Raw genomic sequence first — 21,379 nt, forward strand, 5'->3', positions numbered from 1 at the left:
TATGCAAAACACATTGCACAGTGCTGGGTACATTATAAATATACATAAATGTTAAGTTATAATTATAAATTACATTTATAATTATAAATTACATTTATAATTATAAATAAGTGATTATGATACTGGATATGCTTCGGGGTTGCTGTTCAGAAAATTATGATCCTTGTGTTCTGCTGACTGCTAATTTCTTTTTTATTATTGCATCCTTAAATTATGAGGTGATTTAGGAGGAAAAAACATAGCCTCTCTGCAGAGGAGTGAAAACTTACAAATCTAGAGTAAAAAAAAAAAAACAGTTTAATTTTTTTGAACCTCTTCAATAACCGTCTCTTGTGTGGGTAATGTAATTACCAGTGGAAGAATGAATAAAAGCTAAAACCTTATAAATTACATTTTCATTGAATTTCTTTGCTTATTTTCTAAGGGGATAAGATTTCAAATTTTGGAACATTTTTTTGCCACTTTATTTTTTATGCACTAAGACATGACATAGTATGCATTTTAATGTATTCATTCATGTCCAGTTTCAACAAAACTGGGTGGGAATTAGTACCGCATAATTCATGTGCTAGGTTGTCTTATTACAACATTTTATTATAAAATGTTTTTTTAATATTTATATTGTTAATTAAATGAAAATGAATCCTCATACATTCTGAGCAGAGAGTTATTTCCATTAGTCCCTGCTCATACTTCTTATTAGCCAATCAGAATATCTGATTTCTCTTTCTAACACATTCAGATGTTTGATGATAAAGCTTGCTGATGATGCTGGTTCCTTTCTATACCTCTGGAGTCTCTGAAAGAAGAAAGCTCTCAAAGTAGTTTACAGCCATATTGAGGTTATTACAAGGTGGTCATTTTCTTAGGGCATTTTTAGAGTGCTCTGTGATTATTAAAACCAACCAACAAACAAACCAACTCCTTTTGAGCTTTAGTTTCCAAGGTGTTTTCTATACTAGGGATGGAAATATATGGTAACTATAAAAACATCAGTCATATCCTGATATAAGGATTTCTGCCCCCCTCCACACACACGTGCACTTGTAGTAACTACAGCTGTTGTGATTGGACATTAAATGATGATGCGATTACCACCCAGGCAGCAGCAAAAGGTAGGGAGCCAAGAAAGCCCAGGAAAATGGTCTAGACTTGCACTGTCCAGTAACGTAAGCAGTGGCCACACATGTGACTACTAAGTACTTGAAATGTCGCTAGTGAGACTGAAGAAACAAATTGAAAAATTTTTTGCTTTTAATTACTTAAGATTTAAATTTAAATAGCCAGTGAATTTTTAAAAATCATTTTTTCAGCCACACTAATTACATTTCTGGGTTTTTTGTTCTGTTTTGCCGAATCACACAGCTTGCAGGATCTTATTTCACTGACCAGGGATTGAACCCGGGCCATGGCAGTGAAAGCGCTGAGTACTAAGCACTGGACCACCAGGGAATTCCCAACACTAGTTACATTTCAATTGCTCAGTAGTCACATGTGGCAAGTGGCCCTCAGACTGAGCAGTGCAGCTATAGAAGATACCCATCATCCCAGAAAGTTCTATTGGGTACCAGGAATCTTCAGAGTCAAGGGGGATGGTAAGAAGACGTAGGAGTCTTTCTTCTTTTTGTTTTACCTTATCCTATGTCCAGGCACTCTCAACACTATAGAAATGCAAGGTTCAGAAGGAGGGAGAGGGAACTGATAATGTAAAACTTACAAAGGAGCTTTGTGGTGGACAGAGCTGTAGCCAACATGCTGGGAGCAGAAGCTGAGGAGGGTTCTACTGCAACAGAGCTGCTACACCTTTCAGGTGTCCGGATGTGCTGACTGTCAGAATCAATTTAGTGAAAGACTACAATGGTAGTGGAGTTGAAGACAAATGTTGAAAATAACAGCCAGAGGTGTAAACCTTTCATCTTTTTCTCCCACACTACTCTCTTGTGTGGGAAGAACAATCCTGGAACCCAAACATTATCTTCTTTACATTTCTTCTTAAACTTTAATGTGCATGTGAATCACCCAGGTATCTGGTTAAAATGCAGATTCTTATTCAGTAGGTCTGTAATGCAGCCTGCTCTTCTACATTTCTGACAAGCAACTAGATAATGCAAATGGTCAAGGACCACACTTAGGGTTGCAAAGATCCAGAATGTCTAGAAAATATTTGCACTTCAGACCTTCTGTATGAACACTGTCCTAATTGCTGGTTTAAAAGTAGAAGGTCACACCTCTCCAGAAATCAATATGTCTTCAGTTTTAAAATGACTAGGGAAGTTAGGTTGGGAGTAGGGGGTGGAGGGAGTCTGTTGTTTTTGGAGCAATCAGGCTCATTACCTGGAATAAATATGTTCCAATGTTTTCATAGAGAAGTATGGAATATTTAAAATTTGTGGAGCACTGACCTACAAAAAAATTCAAATTTCTTACATAAGTAAAAATCAAGTTACATGTTTCGTTTTAGTACTGTGATTATTTTTATAACACTAAGCCTTTGAACAGAAGGCAGTTTCTATCTGATACTATGATTTAGAGCTAGTTGAAGAAGGAATCGATTTTAAGTAGAGGCCAGCTATTGATCAGGAAGGAGAATGGGAAACTGGAACATTTCTCAAATACGGAAAAATTCAGAATTAAAGGCAGAGGAATTGCTATTTGGAAAAATGCAATCAGGAGTTTTCATAATATCTAGATGCACTATAGGGCTTCTCTACTTCTGATAAAGATGGAGAGGCTGGGAATAGCTAAGGAGCAGAGGATCCAAAAGGAATGAGGTATCTATCTCTGTTCCTTGGTTAAGACTTGCATGACAAGCAGGATTGGCTGAGCAAGTGTAGCTGCTTGAAAGGACCGTTGGGCTGCCGAGTCTAAAGCGTCACTCTGCGTATATGCCAGGAGGATTTAGACCGCAAACTAAAGACCCAGCTTTGTTACTTCTGCTCATATTGATGTAGGAGATAGATGGGCCCCAGGCTGAGCAGCTGGAGTTTGTCCCCTGTGGACAGATACTCCATAATAGGGGGATAATTGGAGAGGATGAGCCCTGCCCAGATAAAAGATAGAGACCACATATCTCTCATTCTTGAAGTCAAGGAGAACTTCCCGAATATAAAGCTCCTTGAAGGTCAAGAAGGGAGGGAGCGCCACCCCATAGTAGGTGATGTCAACCTACCCATAGGTCTTTTTGCTGGAATCCATCTTGGCTAAGAGATGCACGTGCACACATGGGAGGATCCTGAGATATACCAAATACGGACTCAGAACCAGGCAAAGCAAAATGATTGGAAAAAGGAAACCCAGAAGAAATGCCCCATATAAGTGATTTAAACTACCACGAGGGCATGACTGTCTCTCTGAGTCTGCCCGTGTGTCTATCCACACATACTTTTTTCCTCCTAATAAATACTTTACTTGTTTCACTACTTTCCGTCTTTGTGGGAATTCTTTTCCGCAAAGCCAACGGGCCAGGGCCTTGTCACTGGCTACTGGTTCCTGGTGGTCTAGTGGCTAGGATTCAGTGCTCTTACTGCCATGGCCTGACCTCAATCTCTGGCTGGGAACCGAAACCCTGCTTCAAGCCACTGCAGGCTGAGGCCACGCGAGATCAATATCTAGAGGAGAAACAAGACCAGATTGAGTAGAAATTTGAGGCATCCTCACAAGGTTCATGCTTTGCTTAGTTGCTTTTTAAATAAAGAGTTCAATGTTTATGGAAAAGTCAAAATTGAGAGGAAAAGCATGCCCTCTAGATTTACCATTTATTCATGCTCAAGGGAACCTGTGGTGCCCGTTTATTTTATTTGTTGCTTAACCATAAATCTAGAAACCCTCGTCCACCTGGTGGAAATTACCTAAAATTGCAGATATGTCGTATAAGAAGTAAAGTGTCTGATAAGTGCTAGTCATAATAATAAAAACTAACAAAAAAGAAACAAAGGTCTTTATATCTGAAAAATAACAGCAAACAACTCAAAAAAGATAATGTTGTAGTAACCTAATTCACCATTAGGATAATGGTCTGGTTTAACAGAGAGGACTCCACCGGCGGTTAGACCTATTGCCAAGCATAAAAGAAAGTCAACTCAAGATTGAAGAGAGTTGGTATGATGTACAATGTATGAAACATTTGGCTTGACATCTTCACAGACTAACTCCACCTACCCTTCCATATGTGGGACCCACTTGCTCAGATGCTACCATTTGGATTTATGTGGTGCCGAGGTAGCTGCACCAATTCAGAAGGAGATAAGGGAGATTCTGCAGCAATTTCTGGGTTTACCTTTTGCTGAAATTCTTTTCCTCTTCTTCCTTTTTCTTCCTTAGGGAATTCCCACATTCTCTGTCCTCTCCTATTAGTACTACTTCTACCCCCCCTACCTCAATGCACTTAAAAAATTTCCTGTACTGTGAAATTTACTTGCTATATTTCTTTTTCATTATCTGTTTCTCTCCCACTAGAATATAAGCTCCTTGAGGGCAGGGCTCTTTGCTTTGTTCATGGATGGATCCTGAAGAGCAGTGCTGGGCACAGAGCAGGTGCTTGGTGTTTATCTACTGAAGGAATGATGATGTTTTGGCTTTGAGATGGGGTCTGGGTATCTCGGTCACCTCTTATGAATTCCTCCTTTATGCTTTTTCATTATACTGATTTTTAAAAAATTCTTTATAGGTGGCAAATTAGCTCCAACCTTTGCAGATCTGTTTCATCTTCATTTTCCTTTTCCCTCTGCCTTTCTCAGTATCTTCTTTTGTACTTTCAGGTCTCAATTTAAGTGTTACTTCTTCCAAAAGCTTTCTCTGACCTCACAGACTAAAATAGGATCTCCTGCCCCATGCTCTTGCCACATGGTTGTCCCAAGTCACAGATTTATCCCCCTTTTTGTAACTATCTCATTCCTTCACAAGACTAAACTTTGAGAAGGAATCAAGCCTACATTATTATCGTTGTGTGCTCTACTATACAGTAGCACTATGCCAAGGACATAATAGGAACTCAACACATATGTGTTGAATGAGTGAAGGAATAATTTTTTTGTTTGTTTGTTTGTTTGGTTTTGGGTTTTTTTTGTGTTTTTTTTTTGTGGTACGCGGGCCTTTCACTGTTGTGGCCTCTCCCATTGTGGAGCACAGGCTCCGGACGCGCAGGCTCTGGACGTGCAGGCTCAGCAGCCATGGCTCATGGGCCCAGCTGCTCCGTGACATGTGGGATCTTCCCGGACCGGGGCACGAACCCGTGTCCCCTGCATCGGCAGGTGGACTCTCAACCACTGCGCCACCAGGGAAGCCCTAATTATTTGTTTTGAAGTCAGTTTCATCAAAAGTATTACAAGCACTTTGAAAGCAAAGAGAGGATATTTTCACCCCTGTATCTCACCAGGCACAGTGCCTGCATATAGTAGATGCTTGCTAAATATCTGTTGATTGAAAATAACACTTCGGTTTTAATATGTCAGATAGTCTACAACTTTAATTATGAGCAAAATAGTTATCGATTGTGAATTATTGAGCTCCAAGATTCTTAAAAAATTCTTTGCAAAATAAAAGATTTTCAAAATAGGGTCAAACTACTTTTATAAAACAGATTGGAAATATTTCCAGGATGCCAGACTATGAGCAGAAAAGTGCCAGACTTTCCCCAGGCACCTGGGCAAGTGTTCACACACCTCAAGGGCAACCCTACCCTTCTTCAAAGTACAACCACTAAATTAGAATAATGTAGCAGTTAGCAAATGAAAACCATGCGTTATTAAAAGAAAGGAAGTGAAAGGCAAAGCAGGCTGACCAGTTCTTTATAATTGCTTACTATTTCCCTATTGTGTTTAAAACATTACATTTCAAGGGGAAGCTTTTTAATTTGGTTTAATTCTCTGAGGCAACACTGCAAATAAATATCACTCAGAGGACCCAGATTCCTGCCAACTCTTGCTGATGCTAAGGAGCCATGGGCAAGTGTCTGAGTTGAAATTTAACTTAAGACTGCTGTAAAAAAGAAAACAGGCAGAGTTGAACTGCACCACGAGCAAAAGCTGTTCTGTTTTCACAGTGGGGGATCGCTGCATACCCAGCAAGTGGGAAGAAATGAGAATACCTGCCGTGGAGATTTGAGAGGGAAATTGATTGCACACATTTAAATAGATGGGGCTAAGATTTTTCCCTGACAGTAAAACCCCAGAATTCTAAGATGCGGAATTTAAGAACAAATGCTTTGAGGTGGACACTGAGAAGTGTGAACTCTCTCTTATCCTCCTAAATCCTTCTTGGATGCAAGCTAGAAAGCTTCCCAAACCACTGGCATAACTATAAGTTTGGGGCACAGTATGCTGAGTCCCAAGCAGGCTTGGGAACTTTGCTTGCTGTTTGCTGCAGATGCGGTCTCTTCCAGAGGGAACTCATCTGGAAGGCTGTGGAATCTTGGCTCTGGCCCCACTCATTTACTGGTCAGAGAAGGTGATGGAAAACGTGCCTTGGGAAAACACAGATGCGTATGTGAACCGGCAACCTTGTGCTTAACCCTTGATAGCCTGAGGGAGCGGATCTCACGGTGTGGTCCTGGAACTAGCAGCATCAGCAGCAGCCTAGGAACTTGTGAGGAATGCACATTCTGAGGCTGGGGTTGACTGCAGACCAACTAAATCAGAAACTCTGGAGGTGGGGCCGAGTCTTCTAAGAAGCTCTGCAGGTGGTTCTGGCCACACCGAAATTGGACAACTCCTTGCCTAAGATGCTCAGGGAACATGAAAAGATTATGTACCAAAAAGAATACAGTGATAATGACTCAGAATCAATCTATCACTCATGCTAATAAAGGTAGGGAAAGACCAGACAGTCACAAATATCTTGAGGTGTGGCAATGTCAACATCATCATCAGTACCAGTTAGTATTAGGGAAGGTCAATGTATTGATATTAGTTAGCTATTGCCATGAAATTGTTGTGTAACAAACAAGCACAACATCTCAGGGGTATACAACAGAGAAGACTTTTTTTCTCCTGCATCTGCAGGGTTCAGTTGATCTCAGCTGGGCTCTCTTTTGTGTCTGAGGGCTTGCTAGATCTAGTTTGGGCTTGTTCAGGATGACTTGGCTTTGCTCCCCGTGACCCTCATCCTTCTCCTGAAACCCCCAGATAACACACGCATGTACTTGTCATGGCAATGGCAGAAGTAGGAAACGACAAGCAAAAACACTCAAGGTTTCTTGAGGTCTAGGCTTAGTACTGGCACACCTGTCAGCTCTATCTCATTCTGTTGGCCAAAGCAAGTCATATGTCCAAGACCAGATTCAAGGTATGAGGAAATAGTTTTGCCTTTTTAGTGAGAGAAATTTTAAACTCACAGGGCAAAGGCATGGATACAAGGGTGAAGGATTGAGGCCATTCATGTGATCAACCAGTCAACTGTAAATAAGCTTCTCTTTGAGCTCATTAGCAGCACTTACATGATTTGGGATTTGCAAATCCCAAATATGAATTTGACTTGAAAAAAAGTATCTTTCTTTTTTGCCCCCCAGAGAATACTGATTTTACTGATTTCAGTTGGATCAGCTGTATGATTCTCAGTGAAGACATGTTAAGTCAGATTGACCATGTGAAAAATTAGAGAAAGAATAAAAGGAAAAGTAATTAATTGTGTTTTAAAACTCCATAACATATTGATCATGTTTAAGCCACTTTGTTTCTCAATAATATATCAAATCCAGTCCTTAAAGACAAACTTTCTTATCTACCCTGGACTTTTATTCTTCAGTAAACTCCTGCCATTCTGTATTTACAAGGGGTCATCTTATGTATACTTTGGTCTCAAATAGACTTTGTAAACTAAATCCCACCACAGCTTTTTGGGTTGGTTTAATGATTGTGTTCATACTGCATTTCTAATTAGCTTCTTTCTCGTAGGTGTAGGGGGTAAGTGCAGCTCGCCCATAGTTGCCAGGTGTGATCATTCATGAGCAGAGATTCAAAGCAAGGAGAAATCAGTATGTGGAAACGTGCTGCAAGCAGCCAGAGGCAGGGAGATCCCTGCCTTTTTCCCTGCTGGGATCTTTGGAGTGTGAACCCAATAGAAGAAATAGCAAGTAGCTACAGTTTAATTGTCTTTAACTTCTGAAAATGAGCATTTCCCCATGTTGGTGGCCAAACATCAATTTTCTTTTTGTTTTTTACATGTAATGAAACAAAATGACTTTTTCCTCACTTCCTTGAGTCTTATAGTTGTTTATGATCTGAAAGAAACCTCAGATCATTTTTGAAAACACTCTTATTTTTCTGGTGAAAATACAAGGCCTAAAGCAACGACAGAACTTACTAAAAGTCACCCCGTCGGTTAAGAAAGGCCAACCAGAGAAGCTAGTTTACTCATTACACTACACTTTTCTTTTGGGAAGGGAGTATTCATGAGTTTGATGAATCTAATATAAAATAGGTCCAGGACATTAATGGAATTCAGTTTTCCCATTTGTGAATTGGAGATAAATGTGCTTGTTAGGTGCTTAGAATGTTTGAGTCAGAAACAAGTTCTTTTCTTTTAAAAATTAGAGACTTCTCTGGTGGTGCAGTGGTTAAGAATCCGCCTGCCAATGCAGGGGCCGTGGGTTCGAGCCCTGGTCCAGGAAGATCCCACATGCCAAGGAGCATCTGAGCCCTTGTGCCACAACTACTGAAGCCTGCACGCTCTAGGGCCGGCGTGTGGAAACTACTGAGCCCGAATGCCACAACTACTGAAGCCCGCGTGCCTGGAGCCCATGCTCTGCAACAAGAGAAGCCACTGCAATGAGAAGCCTGTGGGCCGCAACTAGAGAAAGCCTGCATGCAGCAACGAAGACCCAATGCAGCCAAAAATAAATAAATAAAAATTAGTAATTGTCATTAAGTGATTTGGAAAAAAAGCACCACTGGCTAATCATTTTAAACAAGTTCATGTGGTCAACAGTGAATTCTAGTATACTGAGATGGTCTGTGCTAGGGATAGAGTGAGAGATGGAGTTCAATGTCTTTTTCAACAACTGGAGTTATTTGCTTACTTTTTCTTTTTTTTTTTTGGTACGTGGGCCTCTCACTGTTGTGGCCTCTCCCGTTGTGGAGCACAGGCTCCGGACGCACAGGCTCAGTGGCCATGGCTCATGGGCCTAGCCGCTCCGCGGCATGTGGGATCTTCCCGGACTGGGGCATGAACCCGTGTCCCCTGCATCGGCAGGCAGACTCTCAACCACTGTGCCACCAGGGAAGCCCTAAATATTTATTTTTAAAAAAGACCTTCAGGGTACAATATGAGCAGGGAGTGGGGGAGTGAGGACTGCTCCAACACTGCCACTAAGTACTCTCAGGGCACCCCTCTCAACCCCCTTGAAAGAGAGGCTGCCAGAAGCCTATGCCTAAAAGTTGCTTGGAATTCATTTCTTCCCTTTCTTTTTTTTTATGATGCTGAAGCAGAGGATAAAAAGATAAAGGATTGCATAACCTGGCACGTGAATGCTTCCCCACTGCGTGCTGCTTTTGTGGGGGAGGAAGTAGCAGCCATCAACTGCTGTTTTATTAATAATGAGGCATTCACATAAATTCCATGCAAAATTGATTTTTGACTGTTATATAAGAATCAAATACCAGGCTTTAAAAAGTAATTGAGAAATCTATTTGTAATTTACTTTGCCTATAAGAACCCGCTGTCCTGCCATAAACAATTTTACAGTATGCCCCCCCACCCCCCTTAAACAGCGATTTTTATACATCTGTTTGGCCTCTCTTGGATGGCATGCAGTCAGGAGGTATAATGAATACAGGTTTGAAACAACATGTGGTCACAATTTCTTTCAGTTTCATCTTCAAGGGGATGTCTTGCAAGTTGTGATATCATTTTCATCGCAGTACAGGTGAAGCATGTTAATGGCTAATTATCTGACACAGGGTGTTGACTGATGAATCATAAATGCACTTTGTGGCAGTAAGAGAGCATGATGAACTAGTTAAGCACTGCCCCAAACAAACAAACAAAGCAAAAACCCCAAAACAACAAAAAACCCCAAATCCAAAAAACTAAAAAACCAAAACAATGTTTCTCACTGTCTTCAAATGCCTTAAGCAGCTGTGGTCCAATGAAAAAGTCTCTTGTAACAAAGATTTTCTCTGGGAACCTATTTAATATTCAAGTAATTTTGTGTATATTAAAGTCAGCCAAAAGTATTTAAGGTGTAATTGATTTATTTCTAATTTTTCTTGAGATGGAGATTAGAAGGACAAAAAAATGAAAGAAGACAGCCTCAAGAAGTCAACCTTTTTCATATATTGTAAAACTTCTGTGTATATTTCCTTGGTATTATTTTGCAGAAGGGTACACACTGTTCTAATTCTAGAGCATTTTCTTCTTCTTTTTTAAGGATTCTGAAACCCTAGAAAAATTAGAAAAATCATTTTACTGAGGTACACTTTACACAGGATAAAATTGTAAGTGTGCAGTTTAATGAATTTAGGTAATTGTATAACCATTTCCATGATCAAGATAGAATATTTCCATCACTCTAAAAAGTTGCCTTGTGCCCCTTTGCAGTCAGTCCACTCCCCCCCAGCTCCTGGCCCCAAGGCAACTCATGATTTACTGTCTGTCACTATAGGCTTACCTTTTCTGGAATTTCATATGAATAGAATCATAGTATGTAGTCCTTTGTGTTTAACTTTTGTTCACTTAGCATAAATGTTTTTGACATTCGTCCACGTTGTTGAGCATATTAATACTTTGTTTCTTTTAGTGTTGAGTAGTATCCCATGGTATGAATATATTACAATTTGTTTTTCCATTCACTAATCAATATTTAAGTTGTTCTCAGTTTTTGACTATTATGAATAAAGCTGCTGTAAACATTCATGTAAAAATTTTTGTGTGGACACATTTTTATTTCTTTTGGGTAAATAGGAGTGATATTGCTGGGTCATATGATGCATTGTATATATGTTTAACCTTATATGAAACCATACCATTTTATACTTTCACACATGCAATGTATGAGAGTTCTAGTTGCCCCACCTCCTCACCAATACTTTATTGTCAAGTGTGTGATAAATAGTTCATGTACTTTTAATTGGCATTTTCCTCATAATTTGTGATGTTGGACATCTTTTCATATGCCTATTGGCATTTGTATTTCTTCTATTGTGAAGTGTTCAAATCTGTTCAAATCTTTTTGCTATTTTTATTGGATTGTTTCCTTCTTATTGAGTTGTAAGACTTCTTTATATATTCTGGATACAAGCCTTTTGTTAGATATATGTTTTGTATATCACAGTCTGTTGCTTGGCTTCCCCCTACTCCGGCTCCAGTTTTATTGAGATATAATTGACATACAGCACTTTTTAATTTTAAGATATACAGCATAATGACTTGACTTATATATACTGTACTGGGAAATGATACCTTTTAGTCTTTTTAATTTTTTTAAGAGCAAAAGCTTTTAATTTTGAAAAAGTCAATTTAATGAATATAATTATTTTATGATTTGTGCTTTTGTGCTTCTTCTAACTGGATGTCATGAACATTTTCTCCTACATTTTCTTCCAGAAATTAAATAGTGTTAGTTCTTATGTTTAAATCTATGATCTATTTTGAGTTCACTTTTCTATGTGTTGTAAGGTAAGGGTAGAGGCTAAAATTATTCCGCTACAGATATCCAGTTGTTCCAGCACCATTTTGCAGATTTTCCCATTTAATTATCTTGGCATCTTTGTCAAAAAAATCAATTGACAATATAAGTTTGGTTCTATCTCTGGACTCTCTATTCTGTCCTACTAATCTATGAAGTCTATCCTTACTCTAATACTGTCTTAATTATGGCAGCTTTTTTGTAAGTCTTAGAATCAGGTAGGATAAATCCTCCAATCTTATTTTTCTTTTTCAGAGTTGTTTTGGCTAGTCTAGGTCTCTTGCATTTCCATACAATTTTTTTTTTTTTTTTTTTTTTTTTTGCGGTACGTGGGCCTCTCACTGTTGTGGCTTCTCCCATTGCGGAGCACAGGCTCCGGACGCGCAGGCTCAGCGGCCATGGCTCACGGATCCAGCCGCTCCGCGGCATGTGGGATCCTCCCGGACCGGCGCACGAACCCGTGTCCCCTGCATCGGCAGGCGGACTCTCAACCACTGCGCCACCAGGGAAGCCCTCCATACAAATTTTAGGATCTGCTTGTCAATTTCTTCAAAGAGACTACTGGGACTTTAATTAGGATTGATTGAATTTATAGATCAACTTGGGAAGAATCCATTCTGAAATATTAAATACACTTTAAACTATTACTAAAATTATAATAAGTACAACATGCACACTGAAATGTCACATGTAACAATTTTTAACACATTGGTGAAAATTAATGTCAATTTCTGCAACCAGGTTAACAAGTTTTTTTCTTTGCAGACAGAATAAGTTCTTTCTGTCGTATCTGTTTAATTAAGGCATGACTTGAGATCCCTAACCACTACTAAGACTATTAAAACTATTATTAAAAGACACTTGCACCTGCTGAATCGTGATTTCCTCAATTCTATGTAATCTAAATAAAATACCGCATGAAGAGGCAGAGCTAGAATGCCTGTTGCAGCTGTGTTTATCAAGGCAGCTTCATTATCTCATTAATTGAATTTATAATAAATGTATTATCAGCATATTTAGAAATTAGAATGTCCACAAATTTATACTAATATAAACTTCTTCAAAATGTTTTATATGATTTAACTGCTGGCAAGATTTCAATTGAAATTCTAATAGAGAGTTAGAATAGAGGTACTGCATTTTATTAGAAAGAAAATAGATTTGGAACAACAGAGATCTGAATTTAAATGACAGCTCTATCTCCAAGTGGCTTGTGCAAGTTATTCATATTTATGAGCCCAGTTTGCCTTTCTGTAAAATGGGGATAATAATGCCTAACTCACAGGTGTGATACAATGAAATATTATATGTAAAATACCTAGTGTGTACGTAGGCGAAGTGTATAAGGGAATGGTATTAATAAAAGTGGGAGTAAAATGTAGGTCTTGGAATCTGTTGAAAATTTTGGGGGCCTGATGGGTGCTAAAATGGATTGAAAGGCCAAGCAAGGCAGTTGCTTATACTATGTGTGGCTTACTCGTGGTGGTGTGTCTTCCCTGCCTCCAGGTCCCTAGTAGCAACCTATCCACTCGTAGAAGCTCAGAGTGAAGACCATCATGTCACCAAGCCATGTTCTAGTGGGAAGGTCTGGGACTGGATTGGTAGTGCCAAGTTTAAGTGACCCTCCACAGTCTGTTTGGAAACGCTTATTCCTCAAAAGCTTTCCATAAATGGTAATGGGGTTCAGGGTTATTGGCCTTGAGTGCACTCAGATATTTTTTTAGTTGTTCCTTTGACTGTCCCTTTACTCTTGTCTTCAGCCTTTCCTTTATTCCTACTCAGCATAGGCATGTCAGTGAACAGTCATCCTGTGACCACTGTAAGCACCTACAAGCCATCAATACTTGCCCTCAGCTGCTCATTCCTCACTGTCCCAGTGCCATCGGAGATAGAGTGGTGTAGTGAGACAATGTGATGAACACAGACTGGGAGACAGGAGCCTCAGGGTCCACTGCTGTCTCAATAAAATGCCTGACTTGTTCAAGAGGCTGTCATGGGGACCTTTATGAGAAATTGCAAGGAGAATTGCTTTGTAAACTGTAGAGTGCTATATAAGCCTCTGAGGTTTTTGTAATATGATGCCACTGTCACCTTGTTCTGTTTCCTCCTGCCACCAGAGCCACAGGAAGTTTAGTCCTATTTAAATTCCGACTTGAATGGAATGGGGTGGTGGTAGGAGGTGAAGGTGGAGTGGGGTGGAGTGGTGGAGTAGTGGTGGCAGCTACACACACAAACCAAAAACCAGAATCCTAGACTCCTGGAGCTGCATAGGACCACACAGGCCGTCTGTTTAAACATCTGTGTATGGAAAAAACAAGCGCAGGTCCCAGAGCCTCAGGGAAGCGAAAACTAGGCTTCCTATGGACACCTACCTGAGTATCAGAGATGCATGTACTTTGTAGTTTATGGTTGAGGAAATCTAGACTAAAAGACTTGCAGATGAGTTGAAGGACAAATGATTCTGGAAAGAATTGGAATATTCTTGGTGTCTAGTAAATAAATAGAAAACAAGAAATGATTCCAAGAAAAGGTGAAAAAATAGATTTCTAATTTTTTAAAGAGGTCTGTCTGATGGTGTTTTATTATTTACAGAAAGCAAGGAATTAGAGTTTTCATGGCAGTGATGCAAATAAAGTCAAAAAGTCTTGGATAGACTAGATGAGCTGAATTTCACTGATTTGTTTTTTGGTTACTGATCATTTTATTCAGTCATTTTCCTGGTTTACTGAATTTTCTGATTTACTTGCTATTTGTTTTAGTTGGTTAAACTGTCAAATTGCTGTGTCCAGAAGTCTAGTATGTGATAAATGAATTTTTAAAATGTGGCATATCCATACAATGCAATATTATTTAGCCATAAAAAGGAGTGAAGTGCTGACACATGCTACAACATGAATGAATCTTAAAAACATTGTGCTAACTAAAGGAAGCCAGACACAGAAGGCCACGTTATTGCATGGTTCTATATATAGGAAATGTTCAGAATAGGCAAATAAAAACATAGAAACAGAAGAGAGATAAGTGATTTCTAGGAGCTTGTGGGAGGAGGGAATGGGGAGTGATTGCTAATGGATATGGGTTTTTGCCAGGGTGGGTAGTGGTGGTATTGACAATGTTCTGGAATTAGATAGTGGTGATAGTTATACAACCTTGTGAATATAGTAAAAATCACTGAATTTTACACTTTAAAAAAGGGTGAGGTTTATGGTATGTGAATTATAGCTCAACAGCAACAAAAAAGAAATCTAGTATAATATGTTTTTTAAAAAAATCCTATCATTACAAAAATTCTCAGGTGTTAGGAATAGAATTTTCTTGTCTATCGTCTGTACCATGGACGACGGACAGTGATGGTGTAATTGAAGGGAACACTGATCATAGCTAGTGGTATGATCTTGAGCAAAACACTGCACTTCTCTTAGCCTCAGTTGCCTAATCTATAAAATGAAGATAGTAAGTCCTGTCCTACCTATGTCACAGAGTAATGTGAAATAATACTAATAGCATGCATTTATGAGCTCTCATTATCTACCAGCCACTATTGCTGGCATTTTACATGTATGATTGCATTTTTCTTAGGAAGTATTATTCTTATCCTGATTTTACAGGTGAAGAAACTAATGTGTTTAAAACTGCTATACAAATGAAAAGCATGAATATATTAGTTAATTTCACAAAATCATTAAAAATAACGCTTATTTTTTCAGTTTATTAAAGAGATGTGTTCATTGAGAAAATCAGAAGATATAAAAAGCTACAGGGAAGAAAATTAAAACCAACTCATAAACCCAAAGAAAACATATTTTTGTATCTTCAGTTTTTTAAAAGTATACATATGTATATACATCTATACATCTATGCATATGTGTATATAAATTGGTTTTATGTCATAAAAACACTATGGTATTCTGCTTTTAAAAATAAGTTTAATAGATGTACCCTTTTAAGCTGTGTACTCAGGCCAGTAGTTGGTTAGTAATTGAAAAATGGTTAGCAATTGAAAAATGGTTAGTAATTGAAAAATTTGGTTTAAAGCAAGTGAAGCAGACACTGTTGTCATCCTCAGTACTTTCCCTCTTTATCTTAGCTAAAATGACTCTGATTTTGTTCAGATGTGTGGAAAAGAGTAGTTCTGAGAAGGTGAACATTCTCTAGGCTGGGAGGATAAACTTGGATCCATTTAAGCCCCAAGACTGAGATACCTATGATTGTTCTAAGCCAGTCATGACGGTCTCATTCTTCTTTGCCAGCAAGTAGTTTGGGGGTTATCATGTGATCCAGTTCTGCCAGAGAGATATAAGGGGAAGTCTGTTAAGGGCTTTTGTTAAAGATCTTCCTCCTGCTAAGGAGAGAGAAGCTTGAGGCGAAAACCTCCCCATCTCCAACCTGAGCCCTTCCTGCCATTGGCTCCCCAGAGCTATGATTGCCATCTTGTGAACATTGGGAAAAGTCAAGACCACCTCAGGGATGCCAACTCAGAGCCCTGCTGTGTTTTAGTTACTGGATTAACAAACCTTGCAACCACATAGCTTTCAGACTCCTATGTGAAATAATGAGTGCTTAAGTAACTGTGGCCCAAAGTGCAATAGCTAGTGGGGAGCAATAAAATAAATGATGTGGAATTATTCTTAAAATGCATACACTTCTTCCCCCCAGCCCACTTTATTATTTATTTATTTTCCTTCCATTTTACTGAGATATAATTGACATACAACTCTGTAAGAGTTTAAGGTGTACAGCATAATAATTTGACTTACATACATCATGAAATGATTGCCGTGATAAGTTTAGTGAACATGCATCATTTCATATAGATACAAAATAAAAGAAAAAGAATATTTCTTCCTGTGATGAGAACTCTTAGGATTAACTCTCTTAACAACTTTCATATATAACATACAGCAGTGTTAACTATATGTTTCATCTTGTACATCACATCCCTAGTACTTATTTATCTGATGACACCTTCATCCAACTGCCCCTCCTCCCCCAACGCTGCCTCTGGTAACCACAAATCTGATCTCTTTTTCTATGAGTTTGTTTGTTTTTATTTGAAGTATAATTGACCTATAACATTATGTTAGTGCCTGGTGCACAACAGAGTGATTTGATATCTATACATTTCAAAATAATCACCACAATAAGTTTAGATACTAGCTGTCACCATACAAAGATATTGTGTCATTATTGTGTAATTATTGTATTATTATTGACTATATTTCCCACACTGTACATCTCAAATCCACTGGAAGTTGGGACCTCTTAATCTCTTTCAACTATTTCTCTCATTCCTCCGACCCCCTCTCCTCTGGCAACCACCTGTTTGTTCTCTGTATCAGTGAGTCTGTTTTTATTTTATTTTGTTTGTTTGTTTTGTTTTTTATATTCCACATATGACATCATATGGTATTTGTCTTTTTCTCTCTGACTTATTTCACTTAGCATAATAGCCTCTAGATTCATCCATGTTGTCACAAATGGCAAGATTTCATTCTTTTTAATGGCTGAGTAATATTCCTGTATATACACACACACCACATCTGCTTTATTCATCTATCTGTGGGCACTTAGGTTGCTTCCATATCTTGGCTATTGTAAATAATGCTGCAGTGAACATAGGGGTGCATATATCTTCTAGAATTAGTGTTTTCGTTTCCTTCAGATAAATACCCAGGCGTGGAATTGTTGGTATGGTATTTCTATTTTTAATTTGTTGAGGAACTTCCATATTGTTTTCCATAATGGCTGTACCAATTTACAGTCCCACCAACAGTGCACAGGGTTCCCTTTTCTCCACATAGTCAACAATACTTGTATTTGTTGTCTTTTTGATATTATTCATTCTGACAGGTGTGAGATGGTATGCCATTGTGGTTTTCATTTGCATTTCCCTGATGATTAGTGATGTTGAGCATCTTTTCATGTGTCTGTTGGCCATCTGTATGTCTGGAAAAATGTCTATTGGAAAAATGTCTATTCAGATCCTCTGCCCATTTTTAATTGGTTTTTTTCTTTGATGTTGAGTTGTATGAGTTCTTTGTATATTTTGGATATTAACCCCTTATCAGATACATTGTTTGCTAATATTTTCTCTTATTCAGTAGGCTGAGGTAGTCTTTTTGTTTGGTGATAGTTTCCATCACTGTGGAAAGGCTTTTTAGTTTGATGTTGTCCCATTTGTTTGTTTTTGTTTCTGTTTCCCTTGCCTGAGGAGACAGATCCAAAAAAATATTGCTAAGACTGATGTCAAAGAGTGTACTGCCTCTGGTTTCTTCTAGGAGCTTTATGGTTTCAGGTCTTATATTTAAGTCTTTAATCCATTTTGAGTTTATTTTTGTGTATAGTATGAGAAGGTATTCTTTTGTGTGTAGCTGTCCAGTTTTCCCAACACCATTTATTGGAGAGGCTGTCATTTCCCCATTGTATATTCTTGCCTCCTTTGTCACAGATTAATTGACCTTGTAAGTGTGGATTCATTTCTGAGTGAATCTATTCTGTTCCATTGATCTGTTTTTGTGCTAGTACCATACTGTTTTGATTACTGTAGTTTTGCAATATAGTTCAAAATCAAGGAGCACAATGCCTCCAGCTTTGTTCTTCTTTCTCAAGGTTGTTTTGGCTATTCAGGACCCTTTGTGTTTCCATACAAATTTTGGAATTCTTTGCTCTAGTTCTATGAAAAATGCCATTGGTACTTTGATAGGGATTGCATTTAATCTGTAGCTTGCCTTGGGTAATATGATCATTTTAACAATATTAATTCTTCCAACCCATGAGCATGGTATATCTTACCATTTGTTTGTGTTGTCTTCAATTTCTTTCATCAATGTCTTACAGTTTTCCAAGTGAAGGTATTTTACTTCCTTAGATTTATTCCTAGGTATTTTATTCTTTTTGATGCAATTGTAAATGGGATTGTTTTCTTGATTTCTTTCTGATAGTTCATTGTTAGAGTATAGAAACACAACAGATTTCTATATATTAGTTTTGTATCCTGCAGCTTTACTGAATCACTGGTGAGTTTTAATAGTATTTTTGGTGGCATTTTTAGGGCTTTCTATATATAGTATTATGTCATCTGCAAACAGTGATAGTTTTACTTCTTTTCAATTTGGATTCCTTTTATTTCTTTTTCTTGTCTGATTGCTATGGATAAGACTTCCAATACTGTGTTGAATAAAAGTGGCAAGAGTGGGCATCCCTGTCTTGTTCCTGATCTTAGAGGAAATGCTTTCAGCTTTTCACCATTGTGTATGATGTTGGCTCTGGGTTTGTCATATACGGCCTTTATTATGTTGAGGTACATTCCCTCTATAACCACATTTTAAGAGTTTTTATCATAAATGGAGTTGAATTTTGTCAGAAGCTTTTTTCTGTATCTATTGAGATGATTGTATGATTTTTATTCTTCAGTTTAGTGTGGCGTATCACATTGATTGATTTGCAGATATTTAATCATCCTTGTATCCCTGGGATAAATTCTACTTGATCATGGTGTATGATTCTCTTAATGTATTGTTGAATTTGGTTTGCTAATATTTTGTTGAGGATTTTTGCATCTATATTCATCAGTGATACTGGCCTGTGATTTTCTTTTTTGTGATGTCTTTGGTTTTGGTATGAGAGGGATGCAGGCTTCACAGCATGAGTTCAAAAGTGTCCCTTCCCCTGCAGATTTTTGAAATGGTTTGAGAATGATAGGGGTTACCTCTTTTTAAAAATGTTTGATAGAATTCATCTGTGAAACTGTCTGGTCCTGCATTTTTTTGTTTTGGGAGATTTTTTTTTAAGTTACTGATTCAATTTCATTCCTGGTAATTGGACTGTTCATATTTTCTATTTTTTTCCTGATTCATTCTGGAGAGATTGTACATTTCTAGTAATTTGTCTATTTCTTCTAGGTTGTCTATTTTATTGGCATATAATTGTTCATAGTAATCTCTTTTGTATTTCTGTGGTATCAGTTGTAACCTCCTTTTTCATTTCTCATTTTGTTTATTTGGACCTGCTCTCTTTTTTTCAACACATTTCTTAAACATTAAAACAAATACTTAAAGCATACATATAAACATATATTCATTTCAAAATGTGGGCATTAATTATGATGGGCAATCTGTGCTAGCTTTCTTGCACAAACAATACCAAGATTGCACCTCTAATTTCTAGGTTTTTTTGTTTGTCTTGTTTTGAAGTGGGTCAAGAACTTAGAGACAATTATAAGTGGTCTGAGCACAGACCCCTGTTAAATCAGCAATTCTCAATGTGTGGTCCATGGGCTCCTAGAGATTTCCAAGACTCTATAAGGATGTCTGTGAAGCTAAAATTATATTCATAATAATATTAAGGTGTTATTGCCTCTCTCACACTCATCTGTTCATGAATATGCAGCAAGGTTTTCTAGAGGCTACATGACTTGATATACCACAATAGATTGAACAGTGAAGCAATATGAATATCCAGCTGCCTTCAATTAAACCAGGCATTAGAGATTTATAACAATTTCATCACTCTAAATATCTTTGGAAATGTATTTACTTGTTATAAAAATATGTTATTTAACATATAATGAATTTATTATTGTTATCTTAAGAATGAATTCAAAGTTAATAATTTATAAATTCTCAGCTTAATTTTTAAAAAATATTTGTTTATTTTGCTGCACTGGGTCTTATTTGTGGCACCTGGGATCTTCATTGCAGTGTGCAAGATCTTTGTTGCGGCATGCAGGATCTTTTTAGTTGTGGCCTGTGGGGTCTTTTGGTTGCAGCATGTGGGGTCTAGTTCCCTGACCAGGGATCGAACCCGGGCCCCCTGCATTGGGAGCATGGAGTCTTAACCACTGGACTACCAGGGAAGTTCCTCTCAGCTTAATTTTTAATATGGTAAATATCAGTAGGTATTTCCCACATAAAAAGAGGCTATTTAAGGTTCTCAATCATTTTTTAGGAGGGTAAACGGACCGAAAATCTTGAGAATCACTGCTCTAGACTTTATTGATTTTCTCCAATGATTGCTGTTGCCTAGTAACAGTAACTTCTTTTCCTTTCCTTCCTTCCTTCCTTTTTTCTTTTCTTTTTAGCAATTTGCTTTTAGCTAAATATTGCAAAGCACTCAACTCAACATTCATAGGAACAGCTATTGTCTTTCTTTTTGCATTCATAATGACAACAGCAAGTACCAAGTTTGTACAAAGGCCTAGGCACAAACACATCCCACTCTTGGTAAGTGTCCACCTAATTGGGGGAAGAGTAGTGCACGGTTGTCTCAATGAGGAATGCTCAGTGTGTTTCACGGAGTCCTAATAAGTGACAAGAGTCAATAAACTATTGACGAATCAGGCAAGTTGGTTAAGTTGATGTGCATTGAGAATGCTTCTACTGTACATCCTTAACCATTTTCATATTGTTGAACAAACTTTTGCTTATACTTTTTAACTTTAAAAAAAAGCTAAAATGAATATTCTTATACATAAATCTTTGCATGAATATTTATTAGGATAAATTCCTAGAATAAGAATTGATGTGTCAAAAAGTTATGGACATCCTTTTTTAAAAAAATATTTATTTATTTATTTTGGCTGCACCGGGTCTTAGTTGCGGCACACAGGATCTTTGTTATGGCATGCGGAATCTTTAGTTGCAGCATGCAGGCTTCTTAGTTGTGGCATGCATGCAGGATCTAGTTCCCCAACCAGATATCGAACCCCGGGCCCCCTGCACTGGGAGCTTGGAGTCTTACCCACTGGATCACAGTTATGGA

The 21,379-nt window shown here is 38.0% G+C and overlaps 2 long non-coding RNA genes across 3 annotated transcripts in view; one reads left to right on the plus strand and one right to left on the minus strand.

The window, feature by feature from the left end:
* The window catches only part of LOC109547817 (uncharacterized), a 276,566-nt gene that overhangs the window by 199,481 nt on the left and 55,706 nt on the right, over positions 1-21,379 (plus strand). The gene's annotated exons all lie outside the window — the stretch shown is intronic.
* Positions 14,021-21,379, minus strand: part of LOC141279172 (uncharacterized) — a 46,611-nt gene continuing 39,252 nt past the window's right edge. The window contains exons 3-4 of the long non-coding RNA XR_012333063.1: positions 15,823-15,903; positions 14,021-14,109 (exon numbers count right to left, since the gene is read on the minus strand). This is a non-coding gene — a long non-coding RNA (uncharacterized lncRNA). The remainder of the gene's footprint in view (positions 14,110-15,822; positions 15,904-21,379) is intronic.

This window comes from Tursiops truncatus, chromosome 7, assembly GCF_011762595.2.
Source record: "Tursiops truncatus isolate mTurTru1 chromosome 7, mTurTru1.mat.Y, whole genome shotgun sequence".
Lineage (NCBI taxonomy): Eukaryota > Metazoa > Chordata > Mammalia > Artiodactyla > Delphinidae > Tursiops > Tursiops truncatus.